This window comes from Haematobia irritans, chromosome 1 (assembly GCF_050003625.1).
Source record: "Haematobia irritans isolate KBUSLIRL chromosome 1, ASM5000362v1, whole genome shotgun sequence".
NCBI classification, from domain to species: Eukaryota; Metazoa; Arthropoda; class Insecta; order Diptera; family Muscidae; genus Haematobia; species Haematobia irritans.
The window spans coordinates 249,628,372-249,648,854 of NC_134397.1; the positions used below are offsets into that span (position 1 = coordinate 249,628,372).

The 20,483-nt window shown below is 28.1% G+C and overlaps 1 long non-coding RNA gene across 1 annotated transcript; it reads left to right on the forward strand.

Annotated features, from left to right (window-relative positions):
• Positions 1-15,753: 15,753 nt before the first annotated feature.
• Positions 15,754-16,571, forward strand: LOC142219619 (uncharacterized). The gene is made up of 3 exons (XR_012717671.1): positions 15,754-15,898; positions 15,962-16,333; positions 16,503-16,571. It is a non-coding gene; the product is annotated as an uncharacterized LOC142219619 (long non-coding RNA).
• Positions 16,572-20,483: the final 3,912 nt, after the last annotated feature.

The window sequence follows — 20,483 nt, forward strand, 5'->3', positions numbered from 1 at the left end:
TTCTGTAGAAAATGTTGTCAAAATTTTAATTCTATAGAGAACGATATCAAAATTTTAATTCTATAGAGAACGATGTCAAAATTTTAAATCTTTTAAAAATTTTGTAAAAATTTTAATTCTATAGAAAATTTTGCCAAATTTTATTTCTATAGCAAATTTTGGCAAAATTTTATTTCTGTAGAAAATGTTGTCAAAATTTTGAAAATTTTGTAAAAATTTTATTTCTATAGAAAATTTTGTTAAAATCGTATTTCTATAGAAAATTTTGTCCAAATTTTACTTCTATAGAAAATTTATTTCTATAGAAAATTTTGTCAAAATGTTATTTCTATAGAAAATTTTGTTAAAATCGTATTTCTATAGAAAATTTTGTTAAAATCGTATTTCTATAGATAATTTTGTCCAAATTTTACTTCTATAGAAAATGTTGTCAAAATTTTATTTTGTCAAAATTTTATTTCTATAGAAAATTTTGTCAAACTTACGTATTTAATCGGCCATTTTAAATTTAATATATACCACGTATGGACTACGTGGTATATATTACGGTATTAGGAAGTTTTAAGATACCTTGTCATGGGCAAAAGTTACCGCAATCCAAGTAATTCGATTGTGGATGACAGTCTTCAGTAGAAGTTTCTACGCAATCCATGGTGGAGGGTACGTAAGCTTCGGCCTGGCCGAACTTACGGCCGTATATACTTGTTTTTTTTTTTTTCGTTTTTAAACTTGAATAGTAATCTGTGCACTGAATCCTAATCTTAATTTTTTTCGAGCCTATATTTATAGCTGGTCAGTTTCGTAAAAAATGTGTTTATTTTATAGAAGCCGCCCCTTGGGCTTGGAATAGGTCCCAAAACCTTTAAGGGAGGGTCAAAATTTTTGGATCTAAGCACATTTCTTTTTGGGTACAAGACACGAACCATACTCTTTTATCATAGAGTGAGGTTAAGTAGTTATCGAAACACTTTCTGATATTCCTTTCGGTATGGAAACCACTATATGATACCAAAACGAACCAAAAAAAAGTAAATATCTGCGTACTTAAGAAAACATCAAAAACAAGGAAAATTGAAGCTAATGTTTCTTCCACCAGGTTGAAAACTAACAATGAAAAAAAGGCAAAAAAAACGTCCAATCGATCACAAACATACAAACTCTTGTGCCTGTGTCACCATATCGGTCAATACCACAAAAAAAATGTCTTTGTAGAGCTACCATTTTACACACCAAATGGCTAAACTAAAGACTGTGGCTCTTCAGACTCATTGTCACCCCATTGAATTCACAGCAACTGCTTTAGCAACTCCAAACATCCAAACACCTCGACCCATAAAAAAACACACGAAAAACAAAGACTCACCTCAATTGAGCTCAAGTCTTGTGCTAAATCTAAATATCTCAATTCCAGGCCAGAAAAGGGAATGGAATAGTGCTTAAACTTCAAGTTTCTGCTGGCAATATTGCCACTGCCGTCGATGAAGTTGACACAATGTCTCCCAAGAAAGGTGCGAATGAGTCTGGGGATCAATGGCTTAAGTCAACACACTTTGTGGCCAACAGGGAACCAGCTTCTCATTCACACCATCTATTTGCAAAGCATTAAGGCAGCAGCGAAGAATGATTACCGGTGGGGGAGAGGGGACAGGGACCAAACAGATAAACGGCCGGGTGGACAGACGGCCGGGTGGACAGAGTAAATACCAAAAAAAGCAACAAAAGCTTCACATTTATTAAGTGCGTGAGCTTCATGATAGGATCGCACGATTAGATGTCCATAAAGCGACAAAAACATGACAACTGTGTTGCTATGAAACAACAACAACAACACCATGCACACAGAATAGAAGGCCCATAGGAACCCATCCAATAGCCCAGTTAGCAATGTTCACCTTATGGCTATAACAACATTCTCATCATCACCACAATTCGGGAATGAGACCAAAACCATTGACCGCCAACAAGGGAACCGATACCAGACCAAAAACAAAAACAGACTCAAACTGAAACAACTCCAAACAGTTGATCTCTGGAAATTTAAACCTTAAGGAGCAACAAAGGCATTCCTTTGTGACTATAGCTGCCAGGATTAATGAAAAACAAATTCGTACATATTTATGCTCGTAGTATTCCACCAAAAGTGGACATCACATACAGACGGACAGACAGACGGACTTGCAAGCAGGCAGACAAACTGACTCTAAGCAAAGAGTCAAGGGACAGCTGGTTATCCAGAAGGACAGACTCGAAGATATAACAAAAATATTGGATGGGGACAGTCAAACCATTTGCGATATGCAGCACCTCGTTAGTCGATTATGGTCAAAAGCCAATTGTTTTCTTATTCTTCTTCTTCTGCATCTCCTTTGGAGAATTGCTGCTTCTGCCTGGCATCACAGATCACAAGTAAGCCTTGTTGCTTGCCATTGATATTGAGGGGAGAATATCAGGAGACTCGTTCGGAATCGTGGTTTTGTCACCATAATCGGTAAACAGAAATTCAACAGCACCTTCTTCCATTGAAGCTAGAGGTGTGCACGTGACACGAAATTGTCATGACTCACGCGTGAGTCACGCTCATGGCAACGGTGTGAGTGTGCGTGAGCGTGATTAACAAACCAAAATGTCGTGCGTGAGCATGAGCCACGAAAATAATATCTTCGTGAGTGTGCGTGAGTAAGGAATTACACTCACGAAAATATACCCGCTCGGAATCGTGGTTTTGTCACCATAATCGGTAAACAGAAATTAAACAGCACCATCTTCCATTGAAGCTAGAGGTGTGCACGTGACACGAAATTGTCGTGACTCACGCGTGAGTCGTCCCTCATGGCAACGGCGTGAGTGTGCTTGAGCGTGATTAACAAACCAAAATGTCGTGCTTGAGCATGAGCCACGAAAATAATATCTTCGTGAGTGTGGGTGAGTAAGGAATTACACTCACGAAAATATACCCGCTCGGAATCGTGGTTTTGTCACCATAATCGGTAAACAGAAATTAAACAGCACCATCTCCCATTGAAGCTAGAGGTGTGCACGTGACACGAAATTGTCGTGACTCACGCGTGAGTCGTCCCTCATGGCAACGGCGTGAGTGTGCGTGAGCGTGATTAACAAACCAAAATGTCGTGCTTGAGCATGAGCCACGAAAATAATATCTTCGTGAGTGTGCGTGAGTAAGGAATTACACTCCCGAAAATATACCCGCTCACCAACATAAAACTCTTAAGAGTTAAATTCATTTACAATTTTAGTGACACCTGGGATGTTAAGAATTTAATAACGCTGTCGATTTTAATAATGCTCATGTTTTCAGACACGTCGTCGCTAAGGTAAATTACCCATAAAATTATTCGTGAGTCACGACATTTTCAGTGAGTCAAGATATTTTTCGTGAGTCACGGTATTTTTAGTAAGTTGCGACATTTTCGTGCGTGAATGTGCGTGAGTGTGAGTCCTACCACACAATATCGTGCGTGAGTGTGCGTGAGTAAGTTTTTTTTGTCGTGAGTGTGCTTGAGCGTGAGTAAACTATTACTCACGTGCACACCTCTAATTGAAGCTACTGCATACACTCCAATAAGAAGAATAGGGCCTGTAAAAGTGTTACATACTTGGTACGGACAAACATGTAATATGTTCATCATAACTATATTAGAGTAATGTACTAGTTGTCCCTTTTAATAACGTGTTTAAAAAAAATATACAATATTCCAATTTCCAAGTAAAATCTTAATTGCATTTTACAAAAAATACTCATTTAAAAATTTAATTGATTCCAAAAATTTTTTTAGTTGACACAAAAATCATACAAATTAATTGTACCAATCAAATTTTTAATTGACTTTGGTGATTGGCAAACACCTAAAAATTTTTTTCTGATTCAATCACGAAATTAATTGATCCAATTAATTTTTTAATTGAAATGTCTTCAATCACACGCACAAAAAAATTTTTCCAATTCAATCACGAAATTAATTGATCCAATTAATTTTTTAATTGAAACGCCTTCAATCACAGAAATGATAGTATCAATTTAAAATTTAATTGACAGTCAATTAAAAAATTAACTGTTGCAATTAAAAAATTAATTGATACTATTAATATGTGTGAATAATTTTTGTTTCAATTAAAAAATTTGTTGAATCAATTAAATTTTTAATTGAACATTTTTTTAAAACTCAATTAATATTTTAATTGGAAAAATTTTCGTGAATTTTTTTTCTGTGCAGAAATGATAGTATCAATTAAAAATTAATTGAAGGTAAATTAATAAATTAATTGATACTATTAATTTTTCGATTGATTTTTTTTTTCAATTAAAAAATTTGTTTATCCACACACAAAAAAAATAATTTTCCAATTAATTTTTAATTGAAATGTCTTCAATCACAGAAATGTTAGTATCAATTAAAAAATTAATTGAAGGTCAATTAAAAAATTAATTGATTCAATTAAAAAATTAATTGATACTATTAATTTTCGTGATTGATTTTTGTTTCAATTAAAAAATATGTTGATTCAATTAAATTTTTAATTTAATATTTTTTAAAACTCAATTAAAATTTTAATTGGAAAATTTTTCGTGAAATTTTTTTCTGTGCATTTAAATTTTTAATTGAATATTTTTTAAAACTCAATTAAAATTTTAATTGGAAAATTTTTCGTAAAATTTTCTGATCCAATCACGAAACTAATTGATTAAATTAATTTTTAATTGAAATGTCTTCAATCACAGAAATGATAGTATCAAGTAAAAAATTAATTGAAATTCAATTAAAAAATTAATTGGACCAATTTAAAAATTAATTGATACTATTAATTTGTTGTGATTAATTTTTTTTCTATTAAAAAATGTTTGGTGAATCAATTAAATTTTTAATTAAATTTTTTTAAAAAGTCAATTAAGTTTATAATTAGAAAAAATTTTGTGAATTTTTTTTTGCTGTGCCCTATCATATCTGTGATTCAAGACATTTCAATTAAAACTTAATTGTATCAATTGATTTCGTGATTGAAGACAAAAATATTTTTTTTTATTTTGCTGTGGTAGTAAATGATTGTTATGACTATATTGGCTACAAGATTTTTTTTCTCTGTGTGTACAAACAATACAGACTTCCCCTCCGCAATGGACAACTATAAACATGAATGTAATAGAATATAGAGAACAACATCGTTTTAGAGGACTAAATTGAATCGCATTGAATAGCAAGCAAGCAAAAATACAAAAACGCCATAGGTACAGCGAACAGATTATCCCAAAGTAGAATGCAAAAAGCTTCCCAATACAATACGAGGATCAATCCAAAGTGTGTATACACTAAAAAAAAACATGCGATGCTCCCAGCCGAATAAGCGGAAAATTGAAGTAAGTATACATTTAGGACATAATTCTCTTTTAAATTTGTATTTTGCATATTTGATTTTAAGAAACAAATTTTAAATTTATTCGTTTTTTTTCATGTGCTCTAATAGACTTTTAAAAACGTTTTGATAACAACTTAAATTTCCAAATTCACTTGACTTCAAGAAGAAATAATGCAATATTTCAAGTAAAGACAGATTTAATATAAAGTGTTGAAAAACCGACTTGCAAAAACTTTTTACATGTCACATAGAAATAACACTTTGACAAAAATTTTTATAGAAATAAAATTTTGACAAATTTTTTTATAGAAGTAAAATTTTGCAAAATTTTCTATAGAAATAAAATTGTTTTTTTTGTTATTGTTGGTTTAATCTCAGCTTAAAAACCATTGCGTTGACTAAACTACAAGAGTAGCTTAACCCACAGAGGAAAAGAATGTTTGTCAAATTTATTTGGGCAAAGCCCTGTAAGATTAATTAAAACACAATCATTGGAGTAAAGATTTGATGCACTCACTAGTACGGTCCGTGCTTTATTCAAACGAAATCTTTTTGACTTTTTATACCCTCCACCATAGGATGGGGGGTATATTAACTTTGTCATTCGGTTTGTAACACATCGAAATATTGCTCTAAGACCCCTATAGTATATATATTCTGAGTCGATCTGAGCATGTCCGTCCGTACGGCCGTCCGTCCGTCCGTCTGTTGAAATCACGCTAACTTCCGAACGAAACAAGCTATCGACTTGAAACTTGGCACAAGCAGCTGCTATTGATGTAGGTCGGATGGTATTGCAAATGGGCCATATCGGTCCACTTTTACGTATAGCTCCCATATAAACGGACCCCCAAATTTGGCTTGCGAGGCCTCTAAGAGAAGCAAATTTCATCTGATCCGGCTGAAATTTGGCACATAATGTTAGTATATAGTCTCTAACAACCATGCAAAAATTGGTTCACATCGGTCCATAATTATATATAGCCCCCATATAAACCGATCCCCCGATTTGGCTTGCAGAACCTCTAAGAGAAACAAATTTCATCCGATCCGGCTGAAATTTGGTACATAATGTTAGTATATAGTCTCTAATGACCATGCAAAAATTGGTCCATATCGGTCCATAATTATATATAGCCCCCATATAAACCGATCACCAGATTTGACCTCCCGAGCCTCTTGGAAGACCAAAATTCATCTTATTCAGTTGAAATTTGGTACGTGATGTTAATATATGGCCACAAACACCCATGCAAAAATTGGTCGATATCGGTCTATAATTATATATAGGCCCCATATAAACCGATCCCCAGATTTGACCTCCGGAAGAGCAAAATTCTTCCCATTCGGTTGAACTTTGGTACGTGATTTTAGTATATGGTATCCAACAACCATGCAAGAATTGGTTCCTATCAGTCCATAATTATATATAGCTCCCATATAAACTGATCGCCAGATTTGACCTCCGGTGAATTTATGAGAGGCAAAATTCATCCGATCTGGTGGAAATTTGGTACGTGGTGGTAGTATATAATATTTAACAACCATGCCAAAAGTGGTCCATATCAGTTTTGGAGCCTCTTGGAGGTGCAAATTTCATCCGAGTGAGTTGAAATTTGTGGATGACAGTCTTTTGTTCAAGTTTTTACGCAATCCATGGTGGAGGGTACATAAGATTCGGCCTGGCCGAACTTACGGCCGTATATACTTGTTGTTTTTTGCTTTTTTCACATGTTCAAATAATTTTTTTTTTAATTTTTTCGATTTCGATTTTCGACTTGAAACTTGGCACAAGCAGCTGTTATTGATGTAGGTCGGATGGTATTGCAAATGGGCCATATCGGTCCACTTTTACGTATAGCTCCCATATAAACGGACCCCCAAATTTGGCTTGCGAGGTCTCTAAGAGAAGCAAATTTCATCTGATCCGGCTGAAATTTGGCACATAATGTTAGTATATAGTCTCCAACAACCATGCAAAAATTGGTTCACATCGGTCCATAATTATATATAGCCCCCATATAAACCGATCCCCCGATTTGGCTTGCAGAACCTCTAAGAGAAACAAATTTCATCCGATCCGGCTGAAATTTGGTACATAATGTTAGTATATAGTCTCTAATGACCATGCAAAAATTGGTCCATATCGGTCCATAATTATATATAGCCCCCATATAAACCGATCACCAGATTTGACCTCCCGAGCCTCTTGGAAGACCAAAATTCATCTTATTCAGTTGAAATTTGGTACGTGGTGTTAATATATGGCCACAAACACCCATGCAAAAATTGGTCGATATCGGTCTATAATTATATATAGGCCCCATATAAACCGATCCCCAGATTTGACCTCCGGAAGAGCAAAATTCTTCCCATTCGGTTGAACTTTGGTACGTGATTTTAGTATATGGTATCCAACAACCATGCAAGAATTGGTTCCTATCAGTCCATAATTATATATAGCTCCCATATAAACCGATCGCCAGATTTGACCTCCGGTGAATTTATGAGAGGCAAAATTCATCCGATCTGGTGGAAATTTGGTACGTGGTGGTAGTATATAATATTTAACAACCATGCCAAAAGTGGTCCATATCAGTTTTGGAGCCTCTTGGAGGAGCAAATTTCATCCGAGTGAGTTGAAATTTGTGGATGACAGTCTTTTGTTGAAGTTTTTACGCAATCCATGGTGGAGAGTACATAAGATTTGGCCTGGCCGAACTTACGACCGTATATACTTGTTGTTTTTTGCTTTTTCACATGTTCAAATAATTTTTTTTTTTAATTTTTACTTGTAAATTGTCAAAAATGTTTCCAAATGTTGGTTACTGAATTTTGTTAACAGCTTTTCAAATGCACTTTTTTAGTGCACAAAATCTTTTTTTTACTTTTTTTCACAATTTTATTCCGCCACGGTCGGCATGTACCATGTACCCATTTACCGAAGCAGATCCCGTTGATGTTAAAGAGTTGCGAAATTTTTGTAATAAAAATTAAGGGATCATAAATATTGTACAAATGATTTATTGCATGTTTAATAAAGAAATAAAATGTTGTAGAGAAACAAAATATTGCCAAAATATTCGATATTAAAAAAAATTGACATTTTTTATGGAAGTAAAACATTGGCAAAAAATTCTATAGAAATAAAATTTTTGATAAAATTTTGTAAACATTTCATTTATAAAGAAACTTTTGTTAAAATTTTATTTCTATAGAAAATGCTGTCAACATTTTATTTCTACATAAAAAATTTTTCAAAATTTTATTTATATATAAAAAAATTTTCAAAATTTTATTTATATATAAAAAAAATTTTAAAATTTTATTGACAGAAAATACATGAAAAAACACTACATCGTATGAATATAAATAATATTATAGTCCAATGTAATCAAAAGGTTTCCGTAATTCAAATTTCTTAATTTAGATCCAATAGCATTGGTTTTAAGCAGGCGCCCAACTAAAATCATTTTAAGAAATTTGCATGTCTCCATTTTTATTTCAAAATATTAAACTTTTCTAGAAAAAATTTCCACAAAAATTTGATTTTTAAAAAATTTGTTTTTCGTTTCGTTTTTGTACTCCAAGCTGGAATAATGGAATGTACTTTTCTATCAGGGGTTTTTTAAACTAGATTCGATAGAATTTCCAGTTGGCGCGCAACGTAGATCATTTTATGCTCATTTTAAGTTTTTTATAACTGCACAAAAAAATGTTGGAAGTTCTTCTTAAGGCACTACTTTAAAAGAACTTCCAAAAAAAAAACTTTAAAAGAACTTCCAAAGATGTTATTTATTTTAACTGCACAGAAAGTCTTTTAGTTCAATTTTTTTATAATATGCTTTCTTCAAATTTTTAATGGGTAATAAGAACTTTTTTTCAAATAGATTAAAAATACAGTAAAACATAGTAAGCCTTTTCAGAAACATTGCAAATTTTTGGAAATATTTGAGGTCAAACGTTTTCAAATCCTATAAAAATTGTATAAATTATTTATTTGACAAAATATCACAAAATTGTTTAACTCACACCCAAAACTCTTAAATCGGATCACAACTTAAAAAGTAACGCTAATCCGTCATATAATAATAATTTTGTTCTACTTCCGGATCCGAAAAGAAAATTTTTACTACTTTCTTGACAACCCTTTTTTGCTGGGTTATGGTTAGGTTAGGTTAGGTGGCAGCCCGATGTATAAGGCTCACTTAGACTATTCACTCCATTGTGATACCACATTGGTGAACTTCTCTCTTATCACTGAGTGCTGCCCGATTCCATGTTAAGCTCAATGACAAGGGACCTCCTGTTTATAGCTGAGTCCGAAGGGCGTTCCACATTGTAGTGAAACCACTTAGAGAAGCTTTGAAACCCTCAGAAATGTCACCAGCATTACTGAGGTGGGATAATCCACCGCTGAAAAACTTTTTGGTGTTCGGTTGAAGCAGGAATCGAACCCACGACCTTGTGAATGCAAGGCGGGCATGCTAACCATTGCACTACGGTGGCTCCCTTTGCTGGGTTATAGACCCTCATATAAACCAATTCCCAAATTCTGGAGCCTCATGGGGGAACAAATTTCATCCGATCCGGTTTGGTATGTGGTGTTAGTCTATAGCCTCTAACAACCATGAAAAAATTGGCCTATATAGGTTCATAATTATATTTAGTCCTCATATAAACCGATCCCTAAATTTGATTTCCGAACTGACCCGTAATGTAAGTTTTTTTCGTTTTACTAAAGATGCCAAAATTTGTCATGAATTATTTACATTTGCTTTTGATTAATGCCTGCGGTAAGGATAACTCTCTCACCAGCCCTCGTTTGGCCACAATGAAGTGTCACCACATAGGAAAACTCATGATTATTGGATTTCCAAGCGCAACTATGTAGCCGAAATGCCATTTTTTGCACCATAGTTCTATACAAATGGGTGGTGGATATAGAAGAGAAGGGGCGAAAAGATACCCTCTAGTACGTACACATGTACGTACATTATGACCACAATACAGTCATTAAAATGTTTACATGTACATATATGTGTACTCCTTTCTATGTCGCTGAATATTCCAGCCTGCCTGCCTGCCTTCCATCAATCCATTCCCAGAGCCCAGAGACATATGCGCTCTTCGTTTTCGATGATTGTAGACGAATTGTCGGTCATCCAAGATAGGGTTACTAACTATAGACGCGGGCTGCCTCCTCAATGTCTGCTAAACTCATTTGAAATTCGAAAAAGTTTCATTCGCTGGTAGTTGTTAATCTCCGCTAAAAGCAAACAAACGTTTGTGACCGCAACTACAGAAGTAAGATGATGACGACAACAATGACTTGTTCCATGATTTTCGGTCTGCTTCGGTCCTCCTGGCAAAAGCCGGATTTTGCTGAAGAGAACATAACGTCACACTGTCTGCCATGTAAACGGGCCTATTTATTGGGTAAGACTTAGTGGCTTCTTCGTTGCTGCTGCTGGTGCTTTTGCTGGTTGGGACTATGGGCCATAGAGTGGAATTAGCCCAGACCATAAGCCATAGTGATGGCTGTATACCATGTTTACCGCCACCACATGACTGATTGACTCTAAGACAATCGAGGCGACACTATGTCGTCTCGTCTCACCGTGAATTTAGTGGACTTTTTTTAGAATGCTTCCCGCCTTTCTGTTCTCCTTCTTCTTCATCTTGTTCATTTGAAATGAAGTGTAAGCGAATGAATTGAATTTGAAGGATCAGCAACACAATGAACAACAAAACAGTGGTTTGGTCTTTAAATATTTTTTTTTTCAAAAAGTGACGCCCAAACTAAAACAATACAAAATATTCATAAATAAACAAAAAATGGAAATTTTTTTTTAAATTTTATTTTTATCCAATAGAAAATAATTAATCAAAATTTCTAATTTTATTTTTATACAAACTTCAATATTTCATTTGTAGAGAAAATTTTGTCAAAATTTTATTTCTGTAGAAAACTTTGTCAAAATTTTATTTCTATAGAAAAATTTCTCAAATATGTATTTCTACAGAAATTTTTCTCAAACTATTATTTCTATAGAAAAATTTCTCAAAATTTTATTTATACTGAAAATTTTGTCAAAATTTTATTTCTATAGAAAAATTTGGCAAAATTTTATTTCTATAGAAAATTGTGTCAACATTCTATTTATATAGAAAATTTTGGCAAAATTTTATTTTTATAGAAAATTGTGTCAACATTCTATTTATAAAGAAAAATTGGCAAAATTTTATTTATATAGAACATTTTGCCAAAATTTTATTTCTATAAAAAATTTTATCATAATTGCATTTCTATAGAAAATGTTGTCAAAATTTAATTGCTATAAAAAATTTGTCAAAATGTTATTTCTATAGAATATTTTGTGAAAATTTTATTTCTATAGAAAATTTTGTCAACATGTTATTTCTATAGAAAATGTTCTTAACATTTTATTTATATAAACATTTTTCTTAAAATTGTCTTTCTATAGCATATTTTGCAAAATGTTATTACTATAGAAAATTTTTTCAAAATTTTATTTTATTTATTTAATTAATGAAAATAAATATAAGGTTGTATACAATAGAATACTAGGATAGATACAAATTTAAAAATATTCCCCCGTGTTCCGAAATTTGGAATCGCAAATCGGAAGAATATACTTATCTTACAGCGAAAAAATAAAATACTTGCGGTTTTAATTCCAATTCTAATTTGATCTTCTCAGAAAAGAGAACTACACTGGTAGAAAAAGTTTCGTTAATATGATGAGTTTCTACGTTGTATTAACGAAATTCTTCATTAAAAGTCAGCCAACGTAAAATTTCGTTATAACAACGTAATTTTACGTTATAATTTTATTTCAATATTTTATTATTTATTTACAATTTGGTCAATATTTTATTTATATATACATATATTTATGTGTATTTATATATTTTGTCAAAATTTTATTTCTTAGAAAATTTTGCCAAAATTATATTTCTATAGAAAATTTTGACAAAATTTGTGTGGACTCGGCTTTGTGTAGAAAATTTTGTCAAAATTTTATTTCTATAGACAATTTTGTCATAATTTAATTTCTATAGAATATTTTGTCAAAATTTTATTTCGATAGAAAAATTTGTCACATTTTTTTGACTGTACAAAATTTTGTCAAAATTTTATTTCTATAGAAAAAGTTGTCACATTTTTCTTCTGCATTTTTTTGTCTGTACAAAATTTTGTCAAAATTTTATTTCTATAGAAAATTTTGTCAAAATTTTATTTCTATGGAAAATTGTGTCAAAATTTTATTTCTGTAGAAAATTGTGTAAAAATTTTATTTCTATACAAAATTTTGTCAAAATTTCATTTCTATAGAAAAATTTTGTCAAAATTTTATTTCTATAGAAAATTTTGTCAAAATTTTATTTCTATAGAAAATTTTGTCAAAATTTTATTTCTATAGAAAATGTTGTCAAAATTTTTGTGTGGACTTGGCTTTGTATAGAAAATTTTGCCAAAATTTTATTTCTATAAAAAATTTGTCAAAATTGTATTTCTATAGAAAATTTTGTCAAAATTTTATTTCGATAGAAAATTTTGTCAATTTTATTTCTATGCAAAATTTTATCAAAATTTTATTTCTATCGAAAAATTTGTCAACATTTTTTTCTGTTGAAAAATTTGTCAAAATTTTATTTCTATAGAAAATTTTGCAAAATGTATTTGTATAGAAAATTCTGTCTAGATTTTATTTTTATAAAAATTTTGTATAAAATTTATTTCTATAGAAAATTTTGTCAAAAATTTATTTCTGTAGAAAATTCTGTCAAAATTTTATATCTATTGAAAACTTTGTCAACATTTTATTTCTATAGAAAATTTTGTCTAGATTTTATTTTTATGGAAATTTTTTTATAGATTTTATTTTTATGGAAAATTTTGGCAAAATTTTATTTCTATAGAAAATTTTGTCAAAATTTGTGTAGGCTCGGCTTTGTATAAAAAATTTAGTCAACGTTTGTGTGGACTCGGTTTTGTATAGAAAATTTTGCCAAATTTTATTTCTATTTCTATAAGTTTTTGTCAAAATTTTATTTCTATAAAAACTTTTTTCAAAATTTTATTTCGATAAAAAATTTTGTAAATTTTATTTCTATGCAAAATTTTGTCACAATTTTATTTCTGTAGAAAATTGTGTCAACATTTTATTTATATAGAAAATCTTGCCAAAATTTTCTTTATATAAAAACTTTTGTCATTATTTTATTTCTATAGAAAATTTTGTCAAAATTTTATTTCTATAGAAAATTTTGCCAAACTTTTATTTCTATAAAACATTTTGTGAACATTTTATTTCTGTAGAAAATTTTGTGAATGTTTTATTTCTATATAATGGTTTCTCAAAAATTTAATTCTATAGAAGATTTTCTCAAAATTAGATTTTTATAGAAAATTTTGTCAAATTTTGTGTGGACTCGGCTTTGTCTAGAAAATTTTGTCAAAATTTGATCTCTATAAAAACTTTTATCAAAATTTTATTTCTACAAAAATTTTTGTCAAAATTTTATTTATATAAAAAATTTTGTCAAAATTTTATTTCTATAAAAAAAATTTGTCAAAATTTTATTTCGAAAAAAAATTTTTTCAAAATTTTATTTCGATAGAAAATTTTGTCAGTTTTATTTCTATACAAAATTTTGTCAAAATTTGTTTCTATAGAAAAGTCTGTCAAAATTTTATTTCTATAGAAAACTTTGTCAAAATTTTATTTCTATAGAAAATTTTGTCAAAATTTTATTTCTATAGAAAACTTTGTCAAAATTTTATTTCAATAGAAAATTTTGTCTAAATTTTATTTTTATAGAAAATGTCAAAATTTTATTTCTATAGAAAATTTTGTCAAAATCTTTTTTCTATAGAAAATTTTGTCAAAATTTTATTTCTATAGAAAATTTTGTCAAAATTTTATTCCTATTGAAAATTTTGTCAAGATTTTATTTCTATAGAATTGTTTCTCAAAAATTTAGTTCTATAGAAAATTTTCTCCAAATTAGATTTCTATAGAAAATTTTGTCAAATTTTGTGTGGACTCGGCTTTGTATAGACAATTTTTTCAAAATTTTATTTCTATAAAAACTTTTTTCAAAATTTTATTTCTATAGAAAATTTTGTCAAAATTTTATTTCTAGAAAAAATTTTGTCAAAATTTTATTTCTATAGAAAATTTTGTCTAGATTTTATTTTTATAGAAATTTTTGTCAAAATTTTATTTCTATAGAAAATTTTGCCAAAATTTTATTTCTATAGAAAATTTTGTCAAAATTTTATTTCTATAGAAAGTTTTGTAAAAATTTGTTTCTATAGAAAATTCTGTCAAAATTTTGTTTCTATAGAACATTTTGTCAAAATTTTGTTTCTATAGAAAATGTTGTCAAAATTTTATTTCTATAGAAAACTTTGTCAAAATTTTATTTCAATAGAAAATTTTGTCTAAATTTAATTTTTATAGAAAATTTTGTCAAAATTTATATCTATAGAAAACTTTGTCAAAATTTTATTTCTATTGAACATTTTGTCAAGATTTTATTTCTATAGAAAATTTTGTCAAGATTTTATTTCTATAGGATTGTTTCTCAAAAATTTAGTTCTATAGAAAATTTTACCAAATTAGATTTCCATAGAAAATTTTGTCAAGTTTTGTGTGGACTCGGCTTTGTATAGAAATTTTTTTTCAAATTTCTATAAAAACTTTATATATTTTGTCAAAATTTTATTTCTTAGAAAATTTTGCCAAAATTATATTTCTATAGAAAATTTTGACAAAATTTGTGTGGACTCGGCTTTGTGTAGAAAATTTTGTCAAAATTTTATTTCTATAGACAATTTGGTCAAAATTTAATTTCTATAGAAAATTTTGTCAAAATTTTATTTCGATAGAAAAATTTGTCACATTTTTTTGTCTGTACAAAATTTTGTCAAAATTTTATTTCTATAGAAAAATTTGTCACATTTTTCTTCTGCATTTTTTTTGTCTGCCCGTGTAAAAATTGGAGGATCCAATCCTATCTAATAATATCAAATTGGGTCTAATTGGATCTGTTCAGATATTGGTTCAGACATAATTAGATATGCACAGATATGCTATATATGGTGCTAGATCTGGTTAGATATAATTGCAGATCTCATCATATATAGTATAATATCTAATTATATCTGGCATATCTAATAATATATGCTTGGATAGGACCATATATAGCACTATATCTAATAAGATATGGTAGATATAACATCATATCTGACTATATATGGGGTTAAATACGGTCCAAAATATAATAAAAAAATCATGAACAAGTTAAAAAGATTTTTGAAATACACGTCTAACGTCAATGCCATTATGTCAAATGTCAACGCCGTCAGGGACATCACTTCTAAACAAATTTAACGCCAGACTAGCTGAGAAAATTAAGAAATTTAATATAATTGTTTTAAATGTGTTCCTTTGATAAAGTGTATATCGTTTCCTTTATTGCGGAGATTATGTAGGTAAGTAGATTGTATATGTTATTTCCTTAGAAGTCATTTTCATATTGTTTTACTATTTTCTAGATTTGGAAAAAAAGGAAACCTCAGTGGTGTACTGGTTAACATGCCCGCCTTGCATTCAAAAGGTCACGGGTTCAATCCCAGTTCCGACCAACACCAAAAATTATTTCGGCGGTGGATTATCTCCTCGCAGTAATGTTGGTGACATTTCTGCTTCAAAGATTCTCTAAGTTGTTTCAGCGCAACGTGAAATGCCGATAGGACTCGATTATAGCAAGGAGGTCCCATGTTATTGAGCTAATTATTGAATCGAGCAGCAGTCAGTGATAAGTGAGATGTTGATCACTGTGATGTCATGATGGTCTGAATAGTATGTATGAGCCTAAAATAACAGCCTATCGCTATACCTAACCTAATCCCGAATACACTTTAAATGTGAGTATTAAAAGCAACATAAAATTATATGGCAATTTTTATTGCAACTTAAAGAAGGATGATCCAAAACAATACTAATACTTGCTTACATAGTTCAATATATTCCCATATTTGTTTATTCCTATATTTGTTTAATAATTGTTTTTTTTTTTACTTAATTTCATTGCAGATTGCCTTAACGCTGTAATACTTTAGTCGCGTGTCTAAGTCCAAAGCAGAAGAAACAAACGAAAAAAACCCTGGACAACACTCTAACTCAACCGTCAATACTCTTAAATAGGTTTGATGGATCAATTTAAATTAAACATATTTATTATGCACATACTTTTTGTCTGTATTATTAAATAAAACAATTGATCTCATTTTATATACAAATTATGGGCTTTTATGTGTTGAAAGATCTCGAAAGATACAATTGTATCAAATAATATACAATTATATCAAATTAGATCTGATTAGATGTGTCTCATTTTTGAGATCTGATCAGATCCAATTTCATAGTATTTAGATCTGACCAGATATAACCATTTTTCGGATCTGCTCAGATCTGACCATATCTTGGCTCAGATCTAACCATATCAAATCAGATCCCCCAATTTTTACACGGGTGTACAAAATTTTGTCAAAATTTTATTTCTATAGAAAATTTTGTCAAAATTTTATTTCTATAGAAAATTTTGTCAAAATTTTATTTCTATAGAAAATTTTGTCAAAATTTTATTTCTATGGAAAATTGTGTAAAAATTTTATTTCTATACAAAATTTTGTCAAAATTTCATTTCTATAGAAAAATTTTGTCAAAATTTCATTTCTATAGACAAATTTTGTCAAAATTTTATTTCTATACAAAATTTTGTCAAAATTTTATTTCTATAGAAAATTTTGTCAAAATTCTATTTCTATAAAAAATTTTGTCAAAATTTTTGTGTGGACTTGGCTTTGTATCGAAAATTTTGTCAAAATTTTATTTCAATAAAAAAATTTGTCAAAATTGTATTTCTACAGAAAATTTTGTCAAAATTTTATTTCGATAGAAAATTTTGTCAATTTTATTTCTATGCAAAATTTTATCAAAATTTTATTTCTATCGAAAAATTTGTCAACATTTTTTTCTGTAGAAAAATTTGTCAAAATTTTATTTCTATAGAAAATTTTGCCAAAATGTATTTTTATAGAAAATTCTGTCTAGATTTTATTTTTATAAAAATTTTGTATAAAATTTATTTCTATAGAAAATTTTGTCAAAAATTTATTTCTGTAGAAAATTCTGTCAAAATTTTATTTCTATTGAAAACTTTGTCAACATTTTATTTCTATAGAAAATTTTGTCTAGATTTTATTTTTATGGAAATTTTTTTATAGATTTTATTTTTATGGAAAATTTTGTCAAAATTTTATTTCTATAGAAAATTTTGTCAAAATTTGTGTAGGCTCGGCTTTGTATAAAAAATTTAGTCAACGTTTGTGTGGACTCGGTTTTGTATAGAAAATTTTGCCAAATTTTATTTCTATAAAAGTTTTTGTCAAAATTTTATTTCTATAAAAACTTTTTTCAAAATTTTATTTCCATAAAAAATTTTGTCAAAATTTTATTTCTATAGAAAATTTTGTCAAAATTTTATTTCGATAAAAAATTTTGTAAATTTTATTTCTATGCAAAATTTTGTCACCATTTTATTTCTGTAGAAAATTGTGTCAACATTTTATTTATATAGAAAATCTTGCCAAAATTTTCTTTATATAAAAACTTTTGTCATTATTTTATTTCTATAGAAAATTTTGTCAAAATTTTATTTCTATAGAAAATTTTGCCAAACTTTTATTTCTATAAAACATTTTGTGAACATTTTATTTCTGTAGAAAATTTTGTGAATGTTTTATTTCTATATAATGGTTTCTCAAAAATTTAATTCTATAGAAGATTTTCTCAAAATTAGATTTTTATAGAAAATTTTGTCAAATTTTGTGTGGACTCGGCTTTGTCTAGAAAATTTTGTCAAAATTTGATCTCTATAAAAACTTTTATCAAAATTTTATTTCTACAAAAAATTTTGTCAAAATTTTATTTATATAAAAAATTTTGTCAAAATTTTATTTCTATAAAAAAAATTTGTCAAAATTTTATTTCGAAAAAAAAATTTTTCAAAATTTTATTTCGATAGAAAATTTTGTCAGTTTTATTTCTATACAAAATTTTGTCAAAATTTGTTTCTATAGAAAAGTCTGTCAAAATTTTATTTCTATAGAAAACTTTGTCAAAATTTTATTTCTATAGAAAATTTTGTCAAAATTTTATTTCTATAGAAAACTTTGTCAAAATTTTATTTCAATAGAAAATTTTGTCTAAATTTTATTTTTATAGAAAATGTCAAAATTTTATTTCTATAGAAAATTTTGTCAAAATCTTTTTTCTATAGAAAATTTTGTCAAAATTTTATTTCTATAGAAAATTTTGTCAAAATTTTATTCCTATTGAAAATTTTGTCAAGATTTTATTTCTATAGAATTGTTTCTCAAAAATTTAGTTCTATAGAAAATTTTCTCAAAATTAGATTTCTATAGAAAATTTTGTCAAATTTTGTGTGGACTCGGCTTTGTATAGACAATTTTTTCAAAATTTTATTTCTATAAAAACTTTTTTCAAAATTTTATTTCTATAGAAAATTTTGTCAAAATTTTATTTCTAGAAAAAATTTTGTCAAAATTTTATTTCTATAGAAAATTTTGTCTAGATTTTATTTTTATAGAAATTTTTGTCAAAATTTTATTTCTATAGAAAATTTTGTCAAAATTTTATTTCTATAGAAAATTTTGTCAAAATTTTATTTCTATAGAAAGTTTTGTAAAAATTTGTTTCTATAGAAAATTCTGTCAAAATTTTGTTTCTATAGAACATTTTGTCAAAATTTTGTTTCTATAGAAAATGTTGTCAAAATTTTATTTCTATAGAAAACTTTGTCAAAATTTTATTTCAATAGAAAATTTTGTCTAAATTTAATTTTTATAGAAAATTTTGTCAAAATTTTATTTCTATAGAAAACTTTGTCAAAATTTTATTTCTATTGAACATTTTGTCAAGATTTTATTTCTATAGAAAATTTTGTCAAGATTTTATTTCTATAGGATTGTTTCTCAAAAATTTAGTTCTATAGAAAATTTTACCAAATTAGATTTCCATAGAAAATTTTGTCAAGTTTTGTGTGGACTCGGCTTTGTATAGAATTTTTTTTTTCAAATTTCTATAAAAACTTTTTTCAAAATTTTGTTTCTATAAAAATTTTTGTCAAAATTTTATTTCTATAAAAAATTGTGTCAAAATTTTATTTCTATAGAAAATTTTGTCAAAATTTTATTTCGATAGAAAATTTTGTCAATTTTATTTCTATACAAAATTTTGTCAAAATTTTATTTCTATTGAAAATTCTGTCAAAATTTTATTTCTATAGAAAACTTTGTCAAATTTTTATTTCAATAGAAAATTTTGTCTAAATTTTGTTTTTATAGAAAATTTTGTCAAAATTTTATTTCTATAGAAAATTTTGTCAAAATTTTATTTCAATAGAAAATTTTGTCTAAATTTTTTTTTATAGAAAATTTTGTCAAAATTTTTTTTCTATAGAAAATTTTGTAATATATTTTATTTCTATAGAAAATTTTGTAATAAATTTATTTCTATAGAAAATTTTGTCAAAATCTTATTTCTATAGAAAATTTTGTCAAATCTTTATTTCTATAGAAAATTTTGTCAAAACTTTATTTATATAGAAAATTTTGTTAAGATTTTATTTCTATAGAAAATTTTGTCAAGATTTTATTTCTATAGAAAATGTTGTCAAGATTTTATTTCTATAGAATTGTTTCTCAAAAATTTAGTGCTATAGAAAATATTCTCAAAATTAGATTTCTATAGAAAATTTTGTCAAAATTTGTGTGGACTCGTCTGTGCTTCTTCACAATAGGCTATTAAATTTACTTTAATGGAACCACTGTTCCATAATTTGAAATCCCGAAAACAATCCCTTGTTTATAAAAGAATTAACTGAAGTGTTTCTGTCATCGGGTACAAGAAGTTTGTGTTCACACAGTTTGTTGCAAAATCCAAAAAAAAGTAGGAGCTACTAGCCGGCTAAGTAGCAGTACACAAGCGGCC